This window comes from Saimiri boliviensis, chromosome 17 (assembly GCF_048565385.1).
Source record: "Saimiri boliviensis isolate mSaiBol1 chromosome 17, mSaiBol1.pri, whole genome shotgun sequence".
Classification (NCBI taxonomy): Eukaryota; Metazoa; Chordata; class Mammalia; order Primates; family Cebidae; genus Saimiri; species Saimiri boliviensis.
In genome coordinates, this window is record NC_133465.1 from 59706633 (window position 1) to 59717588 (window position 10956).

General features: G+C 35.0%; 1 long non-coding RNA gene across 1 annotated transcript; it reads left to right on the forward strand.

The window, feature by feature from the left end:
- Positions 1-412: 412 nt before the first annotated feature.
- LOC141581730 (uncharacterized) lies at positions 413-10699 on the forward strand. Its single transcript, XR_012514476.1, has 3 exons — positions 413-510; positions 8628-9808; positions 10615-10699. It is a non-coding gene; the product is annotated as an uncharacterized LOC141581730 (long non-coding RNA).
- Positions 10700-10956: the final 257 nt, after the last annotated feature.

Here is a 10956-nt window from a genome sequence, read left to right on the forward strand (position 1 = left end):
AATAGGTGACCTGGTCAAACTAACTTATACATGGAAAAATGACTGAAAAATAACCCCCAAATAAAAACCTATTACATATAATATTTGAGAATTTTCTTCCATTAATTCTTTATTACTTAAAGATGGTGAATTTCATCTGGAACCTTGTGGTCAACTATTTTAAAATGAACATAGAGTTGGTCATTGATATTTCAGATTTTTAGGAACTGGAGTTCAGTGATGTATTAGTTCATTTTCATATGCTATATAGAACTGCAGGAGACTGGGTAATTTACATAGGAAAAGAGGTTTAATTGACTCACAGCATGGCTGGAAGGCCTCAAGAAACTTACAGTCATGATTGAAGGTGAAGAGGAAGCAAAGCACCTTTTATTTTTTATTTATTTATTTTTTTATTGCATTTTAGGTTTGGGGGTACATGTGAAGAACATGCAAGATTGTTTACAAAGTGGAAGGAAGGAGAAGTGCTGAGTGAAGAGGGAAGAGCCCCTTATAAAACCATCAGATCTGGTGAGAACTCACTTACCATCAGGAGGACAGCATGGGGGAAACTACCCCCATGATTCAGTTACCGCCACCTGATCTCTCCCTTGACCTATGGGGATTGTGGGGATTATGGGCAAATAAAAGAGTGACAATTCAATTCAGGGATTACAATTCAAGATGAGATTTTGGGTGGGGACACAGACAAACCAGATCAAGTGTTATATTAATCAAGTTTTGTTAGAAAACAGTAAGATCTGAGTGTCATATTGTACAACTATAAGCATGGATTTCTAAGTTATAGCAGCTGGGTTGGAGCTTCTGCTTTAATTTCTGCATTACATTTTAGACATCCATGATTCTCTCATGATCTCATACACCTTGATGCCCCTGTCTCTGCAATATTGTCTATCTGTAGTGTCTTCTTCCAATGGCCCATGAGTCAAAGTACTCCTTATCCTCCAATTCTACCTCTTGTCTGAAATTGAACCAGTCAGGAAACACTAGGTTAGGAACCAATGACAGTGGCTTAAAGTCACAAACATGTATTTCTTGCTCATACTACATCCCCATTGCTGATTGGTTTTAGAACTCTTCATTCCAGGACCCAGACTAATGGAGTGACTCTTAGCCATCTATTTCACCATAGGGAAAATAATAATAGTGAAGCATGTGCTAGCTCTTAAAACTTGTGTTTGCTACTACCACACTCATATTTCATTGGCTAAGTCAACTCACATATATATGTCAAGAGCTCAACAGGATGTAGTCATAAAACTCTTCCTCAAGAGAGAAGAACACCTCAATGTGAGCCAGTAGTTTGAAAAGTGTCAAAATCTACACTGAAGTGGCCCTTTTGTCTTCCTGTTAAAGATTTATTTTACTATGTTACAACAATAATTAATATAACTATCACTTGTTGAAATATCTATCTGTTTGATATCTATATATCTTTATTGATCACTCAGTTTATAGAGTACTTTTTCTACGTCCCATATAACTTCAGGCAAAAGCATTACTAAATTTTCACCTACAACATAATGAGATCCCTTTCTCCAGTTTCTAATGTTTACTTCATTCACCTGTGAGCCCTCACCTGTAGCTTTAGGAAAAGCCACAAGTTTTCTATTGACAGTGTGTTCAAGGCACTACAAGCTGTCACTAACACTTTTCTCAAACTCCATTGCTCAGTTCTAAAGACACTCCCACAGCGTGAGTTGCTATTTTGCCACCATCTCACTGTTAATATTAGCATATGATAGTTACATATTACTCTGTAACAAATTACTATAAAACTTAGCAGCTTAAAACAACAAGCATTTATTACTATCAGTTTCTGAGGGTCAGGAATCCAGGAATGGATTGGCTGGCTGATTCTAGCTCAGTGTTTCTTGTGAGGTTGCATTCAAGCTGTTACCGGGCTGCAGTCATCTGAAGGCTTAACTGGGGTTGGAAGATCTGCTTTCAGTATCACTCATGGGGTTTTTGGAGGCCCTCAGTTTCCACTGAGTGTTATTCAGAGGCTCCAGTTTCTCACCACATGGGGATCCTCACAGGGCTCCTCCTTCAAGACCTGGCAGCTGGTTTCTCCGCGGACAAGAAATCAAAGAAAGGTACAAGAGAGAAGCTTCAGTCTTTTATAACTTAATGTCAGAAGCACCTGCCATCAATTCTGCCATATTCTATTGGTCACACAAACTGTGATACAGTATATGGGAATACTATACAATACTAGGAGGTAAGGATCACTGGGAGAACCATTTGGTAGACTGGCTTTGACAAATAGTATTTTTTTTCAACCTTGTAAATCCAGAGCTGTCAGAGAAAAAAAAAATAACCTCAATGTGACTAGTTCAATTGACTATATAGTTATTTTAAAAAATCTCTTTTACCTGTGTACTAGCCCCTGTGATAGTTGCTGGCTACGTAGAAATGAAAATGTTTTTTTCTTTGAAGAGCTTACAAACTATTAAGGAAATAACCATACACAGTTATGTATTGCATAATTTTTTTCATCAGCAATAAACTGCATACAACTGCCCCATATCACAGTGATCCCATAAGATTACAATACTGTATTTTTACTGTACTTTTTCTATGTTTAGATATATAAATACTTACCATTGTGTTATAATTGCCTACAGTTTTAAGAATAATAATATACTATACAGGTTTATAGCCTAGAAGCAACAGACTAACCCATATATCCTAGGTTTGTGGTAGGCTATGCCATCTGGGTTTTTTGTGAGTATACACTATGATGATTAATAATATCATTGCCTAATGATACATTTCTCAAAATGTATCCTTATCATAAAGGGATGCACCATTGTACAGAAGTTAAAAATTGCTTTATACATTAATTGTTGTAATGGAGTACATACATATAATGAGAGTCAAAATTATAAGTGGTTAAAGACTCTGACTTTTGGGGTCAGATCACAAAATTTTGATTCTGTTTATTAGTTGTAGTACCTTTAGCAAATTACTTTACCTTTTGTGACTCAGTTTCTTCATTCATTAATACAGAAAATAATAGTGTTTTCCCATAGGGTTGATACAAATTTTAAATGACTGCCACACATACAGATATAAAGGCAGGTACATAAGTAGGTAGGTAGGTAGGTAGGTAGGTAGATAGATAGATAGTTAGATGATAGAAAGATTGATAGATAGATAGAAGACAGATAGATAGAGAGATAGATAGATAGATACAGATAGATCGATACATATGTTTGCAGGTAGGTGAGTCAAAAGTTATTTAAATTTGAGAGAAGGGATACTCTTGTCATGCAGTGATAGCAAATTTAGATACATTATAATTTGCAGTTATGTGTAAAGTAGAATATATGTGCAATAAATTGGATGATCTAGCTAAGTTGTGACAACGATGATGTCAATTGCATACATGGGTGGAAGAGGATATAAAGGCAGTTTTAGATAAAGAATCTCATCATTTATTGGAATAGGCATTTTCTATTTCTTGCTTATTCTCAACATTTGAGCTTATAATGGAGAATCAAAGAGGAACATTTTTTTTCCTCTTTGTAAAAATAATGCCTTTAATTATCTGAAGAATATAAATGTGAAATGGATAATTTACTGTGTGGATATTTGTACCTGTCAAGGTAACAGAGTCTGAATATGATTGAAAATTAGCCATACAATAATTCTAGTCTTTCTTATTGCCATCTAGCCTAGTTTGGCCAAGACTGTCATAAAAAGCTAGAGACATTGCACAGCCATTGCGATAATCTCTTCTGGTGGACTATCTATGTGCATAACCTTGGTTATAAGGTCATGAAATGTGCTAGAGTTTGTGGAGAAAAACTTGTGCCTTTGAAATTTAAGAGCACTTTTTATTCCCTCTGGTAATTTTCTGAAATTCTGTGAGTAGGACTTACCTAGCTTGATTCTTCATTACTTGGAAATCCTGAATAGTTTTTCTTGGAAGTAACCAGATGGAAAAAATTAAAAATGTTTCAGAAGAACTATTAATGCTGGGTGTTTTTTTTTTCTGGAAGCATTTTATTTTTATTTAGACTTAGATTAAGAACTTTATGAGATTAAAGTTAGCTGATCCAGTATGATAAAAACTGTTTTTATTAGAATTTCAAACCATAGCTATTTGCATCAGTGGGCTTGACTCTGTTTTTAACAATTGTCTTTACCTTTCTTGCACTTTAAGAAGATAACAAAATAAAAGCATTTTACTGCAATTATGTGTCAAACGATGTGTTATTGTCTTAAAAAAATAACATGTTCTGAGGAATGTTTTAAGGAAGCACCGACACTGTCTCCAGAATCTTTTCATAGAGAACATTTAGTCCCATTCCTATTACCCTTAATGGTTGTTCCTTTTTAAGAACAAGTACTGAATGTATGATGGGGACTTCCCAGAGAAAGACTAGGTTCTATTACTGAGTTTTTGCAGAAAAAAAAAATCTATAGGAAAATAATGGGTAAACCCAAAGGAATTCCATTTTCAAAATAATATTTTAAAAACACATACTATAGTCCTGACAACAATTAGATAAAATTTAGATGTTGAAATTCTCAAAATCCACAAATGGAAAAGCACTTTGTAAGATTTTAATGGTGTGGACAATGCTGTGGATTGGACAAATGGAGACCAGGCTTCTGAAGTCCAAGGAGAGAGTCAAGTCACTGGATGCTCTGTGATTTGATTCAGTGCCTCCACCAGAACAAGGCATCCAGGAATTAGTGTTTCCCTCTTTTAGTTTTACAAAGAATAATTTGTGGTGTAGAAAGAAAAGAAGAAACTTTGGAATAAAGCAGACCTGGGCACCACTTACTAACACCTTCAACTTCCACAGACTTCTGAATCTCCCCAAACATCTGTTTTTTCACTTCTGAAACAAGGGCAGAAATTCAAGGGATGTTGGGAAGTGAAATATCTACAGGACTCACCAAAGTTAGGCCTTCTACCTGCTGCTGGTGTTTGTATCCGTTAGGTTTATATTTAATTTTTTAATGTAATTCACCAGAAGGCTACAGTTTTCTCCATGTACAAACCATCTCCACAATGATAGAGAAAAATGTATCCTCTGTGAAGAAGGCAAAGGTCTTAGAAGGGTAAATGTTAACCTGTTTGAAATTAGCTATGGAATACTGGAAAAAGAAATACTCATGCATTTCTAACCCAAGGCTTAGCCTGTCACCCTAAGCTGTCAGATCCATGGCTTCCTCCTTTATGTGATGAATTTAGTGAGGTAAATTATTCAAAACATAGCAGATGCTCAAAAAAAGTCCATTATAAAAGATAAAAATAAAAGTGAACCATAACTAACTGAAACTGAAGGATGCCTGCCCTCCTGACACATTTTTAGCATAAGGTAAACAAAGGCACCTTAGAACCAAAGGGTGTCCGTGCTTTTTCCCCTGTTTTTGTGTATATATAACAGAAAAATGAAAGAGATGTTGCCATCAATCATTTTCTCTAAGCACACTTTGTTACAGCAGCTTTATCAATTAATTCTGCCACAACCCAATATGTGAGTGAAGTCTTCTGTTCAAAGCCTTTGAAACAATCAAGAGTGTCCCAACATGTTTTATTTCTCTTTTCAAGTTCTACACACAAGTCCAGATCTGTTTTCTTCTGGTTAGCATGTTGCTGCAGAAAGGGCTTTATCAGCCTCACGAGTTTCAGTATCAGACTGAATGTGCTGTTATGCTTGTGGAAAGATGGCAATAACTCTTAAACAGCTAACGGTGTGTGATTTTAATCACATTTCCAAGTGTGTTAGTATAAACCATTCCCACACATTCAACTCATGCTCCTGTGACTGTGCCCTGAGACCAAAGACATATTTTTGAAAGAAACTATACAGGTCCCATGTGGGGTAACAGGTCAAGTAACCATCTTGGAATGCAGTTTATGCTAAAGCGTCATTATTAAATTGTCTGCCTCTCATGTGAAAGGACTTTAATGGGTGGTTTGAAAAATGTATTCTAATTATTTTTCAGTCAATGAAAATCAGTAAACAAGATACAAATGATACAGCAAAGATTCCATAGAAATAAATTAATTAAAATAACTGTGAATACGATCTTTGTGTGATTAAATATTTCTAACATGAATGTTCAGTTTTATATTTCCTCAGATTTCAGTAATGAAAAACTTTTATTTTCTTTTGATTTTATTGTCCTTCAAGTTTTATATGTCTTTCAAAGTCAGTCAACACTGACTTTGCTCTGAACCTTGAAGATCTTGTTTGGTGTGCGGCTTTGAAGTCTGAATGAAAAGAAACCAATCATTGTTAAAACAATTTTCATATATTATAAGATACAGTATTATCTGTTCCTTAAGTCACTCACCATGTTCTTTGTTCTAAAATTCTTTGGGAGCATAGTATCATTTTTAGTAATAAACAAAGGTAAAGAGAGAAGCGACCACAAAAAAAAAAAAATAGAAAATTACTTGTTTGCAAGGTTTACTAAATTTATTTATATTATTTTTGTCTTGCAGTTTTTTGTTTGCTTTGTTTTAATTTGTGTATAAAAGCGAAGAAGTCATACCATGACTCATAGTTTCAGATCACTGCATTCCTGCAATTTCCAATCTCTTACAGCAGTAAAATTTCTAATATTGTATTTACTGTTGAATTTTACCCCAATAATATATACTGTGACTATAGTGGCTGAAAATGGAACATTCATACAGTTACTTTAAGTCCAGAGACAATCAATCAAGTAAAAAGTATAGTCTAATCATCATTATCAAGTGAACTAACATGTATAATACACATGTACAATGCCAAAAGTTTAGATGGAATAAGGGGAACACATAGACAAAAAGGAACAGTCCAGCTAAAATGATTATTTACAAAGATGCATCCTCAGAGACATTTGGCCCAACTCATTGATAGGCATGTTCAGCATCCCCAGATATTTAATGCAAGAAGGCCTGGTTTTCTTTTTTGATGCTATTTTTTTTTTAGAAATTGGCATGTTCAGTTAAAAATATCCAAATTTTAATATTGGAAAAGTAAATCAAATTAGATAGGTTCCTGGAACTATTCTCTATGCAGCCTCAATATTCAGTGAGCCTGGATGAAGTGAGGTTTACACTGACCTTCAAAGTTGGAGACAAGTTCTTCTGGCCTACGCTTCCACATGAATCATGATACCTGGAATCAGAGAAGTTACAAAAGAGAGACATTATCTGTATAAGTATCTGCACAAGGTTTCAAGAATATCTGGTAGTTTCTAGCTTTTCTTCCCTCACATTGTTGCCCCAGTATATTTTCTTTCAACGCAGAGACACCTTGGATTATAGACTGATGACAGTATGAAAGCTGTTCACAACTGTAAATAATGATTTTCCATGCTGCTGGTTTTTTTTGTACATATATGTGATAAGGCTGAGAGGAAACAATTAAAAATCATGTCTATTTTATGGCAACTAAGTTTATAGTCTTTCAATGTAGCAACTCCTGCAAAACTTGGAGAGGCATTCAAAAGACTCATAAAATGCCCTTAAATCTCAGTTTGAAAGTGAATGCATGTGCAGCCTTTCCATTTTTGCCAGAACAAAAAAAACAAACAAATCCTGAAATGTTTGCCATTTTTTTTCCCTTGATGAGAGGTGTAATGTCCTAGTTGCTGAGGTCCTCTGGAAATTATTGAGATAACTTAAAATGTTCTTATTCTCCCTCATTTAGGAAATAAATAAACAAGCATATCTTTTAAGATGTGGCAGTGGGAACATGAATGTACTGACTAATCTTTTGGAGAAGTGAGGTGGAAAGCATGTTCTTTATTCAGTGGCAGGTATCTGTTATTTTCCCTTAAATAAACTCAGCCACAGACTTAAGACTTCTTAAAAGTTCATTTGTATGCCTGCCCAAATGATACATCTGAATCAATATTTTTCAGTCTTGACTTTATTGCCATTCTGAGTCAGAATATTCTTTATGTGAATGAGGGAGTGTCCTGAGCATTGTAGAAGGTTTAGTGGCATCCTTGGTCTCTGCTGACTGGATGCCAGTAGCATCTCCAAGTCCCACCTCAATCATGACAGCCAACAATGTCTGCAGACATTGCCAAATGTCCTCTGGGGGAAAAATAGCTCTTGGATCAGAATCATTATTGTAAATCTTGCAAAATAATAATACTTTACTACTTCTAAGCCTTAATATGTTAGTTATCTAGGATATATGGATATATATATATATATATATATATATATATATATATATATGTATTCTCTTATATATAGTTTTTGTCATTCATATGCAATTCTCTAAGCTCCTTGGTCTATTACAAGAAACTGAAGATTGGCTTAAAAGTAATTTTCTTCTCTATTTTACAACTCTTGCAACATACCCTGTCTGTCTGTTATATTTTGAAAACCTATTTTAACATGTTGGCTGTCTGTTCATTATTGATAGAAACAATTTCTTGCCTTTCTGCCTCACTCAGGGAATCTCAGATCTTAATTCAGGAACAGTATTTTGCTTGACTAGCTTCATGTGTGATCATATCACTATTTAAAAATATATTTGCTAGCAGTACAGTCTTATGTACAGTTGTCTTCAAGACCTAGCCAACAACTATCTCATCAGAACGGGTTTTTCGTCTTCTTCTTCTAATGCCTTTTTTTTCTTCCTTCCATGCTACAGGTATATCGATCTTGAGAAGAGGACTCACCCCTCACCTGGAGAAATAGTTAGGAAAGCAATATGTGAAAACAAAGTCATGAATCTGACCAGAAATGTACCTAAGTTAAGTAAGAACATGGGGTCGCGTTTTTATGATGTGTAAGAAAAATTGTCCTAAAAAAATCAAGCTCTGGAAGCCAGCCATTTTTCACTTTGTGGGGAGCATGCCATGCAAAAGATCTCCTGATTTTAGGAAATCACACAATGACCTATGCTGTTCTGGATGTCTACTGAGGAACACGTACCCTGCTTCAGTCTAAGAAAGAATGTTAAATTAAGGCAGCCACTTTCTCTGGGCCAAATTACATTCTTTATTATCTCCCAAGTGTTATATTTAATTTATATTTGAAATAGAAAAGATGTGAACATACACTTTGGCTCACAAATTATGTCAGCTTTCTGAATTCAGGAGAATGTGCTTATTGAAGCAGATGTTTTTGAATTTTATTTTATTACTAAAATTTCCACAAATATAAATCATTTAAAAATATGTGATTTAAGAGTTTGATAACCTGAAAATAACCACCCAGCAAAGTTTTGGTATCTTTCCTCAGCATTTCTGATCACATATTTTCAAGAAAGCATTGAAATTTTTATCAAAGCTTCTCATGTAGATAATCTCTTAAAAGTTCAAATCTCTTATGGAGTGTAAGAAAGATATTTTTGACTTCAATTTAAATGGTATTCTATGCTCTTTACAAGCCCCTAAATATTTGATAACTCTGAAAGATGCAAATGGAAATTTCCTATAAATCCCTATTTTATTCAAAGATTGAAGCCCTGTTACCTCACTTAAAACAAATTTCATCCATTTATAACTATCTTGCAGGTAAAGGGAAGCTAAATATACGTAAAGTACTAACAAGGCTAATTATGTTCAGGTGCATGGATGGTTTACCATAAAATTCACAACACAGAACACTGTGTGGGTAAGGAATTCAATTCCTTTTTGAAAATAATGTGGTACATGTATATATTTTCCTTCTCTTTTCACATGCACTGTTTAGATTGTATAAGTGGGGAGATGAATATCCATTGTCTTTGCACTTTCTCGGTGATAAATTAGAAAGGAAGAATCCAAAGAATGAAGTCATGCTATTTGTCCTCATTTCTGAACTGGGAAACTAGAGGAAATTAAGATGGTTAGTATTGTTGTCATTTTTCCACCCAAACCCTAGGAAATAGGAATTTAAAGTCATTAAATGTGTTCTCTGTAATCAACAAATTATAAAGTTATTTTTGTTAATCTTCTTGAAAACATAAATGTAAGCCAGAGGTTCTTATGCATGGCTCATTTCTAGGGATTTCATAAGACCACCAAGCAAACTGAAATCCATATAGTGAATAGGTCTCATGTAATCTGCCTGCGTTGATTAAACCAAACCCATTCATTTAAACTTTACCAATTATTTTTTATCCTTTACCATGTCCCAGAAACTGGACAAAGGACCCAGAATATAGAAGTGAAAAAGATTATTTAGACAGCAGTAAGTCACATAAGGTAAATTAAACAAGGCAATGGGATAGAAAACAATGACCAAGATGTAGAGAAGACTTTAGATTGGGTTGTCAGGGCATGGCACTCACTAGAGAGATTCCATTTGAGCTCAGATGTAATAAAAGTGATCCAAACATGTTGATTTAGGGAAAAACTACTTCAGGAATTGTAATCATAAAGCTCCTAAGATAGGCGTGAGCTGGGTGACCTTGATTTAGAGAAGAAAATCAAGGGATGTAGACTCTAGGAAGTAAGATTATGTGCTGCTAGGCACTGAACTGTGTTTCTTAAAAATGTATATGTTGAAGCCCTAACCCCCACTGTTACTGCATGAGAGATATAGCCTTTAAGGCGGTAATTAAGATTAACAGCAGGGCACTAAGCTGATGATGGGTGTTCTTATAAGAAGAGACACCAGATCTCTCTCTTTCTCTCTCTCTCCATGCGTAGAGAAAAGACCATGTGAGGACACCGTGAGAAGGAGGCCATATGCAAAGTAGAAAGGAAGACCTCACCAGAACCAAAAACCAACCCTGCTGGCACCCTCATCTTGGACTTCTAGCCTTTCTCAGAACTGTGAGAAAATAAATTTCTGGTGTTTCAGTCACTCAGCCTGTGGTCATTTGTTATGCAACCCTAGCAGACAAACAGGGACCTAACTTAAGAACTGGTTAAAAATGAGGCCAGTTAGGAATTTGATATGCTATGACTGGGAAGGTTTGATTTATTCTAAGTGCAATGGAATGGAGCTGGGGATATAAATTTGGGATTTATTGGCAGGTGAAACATATT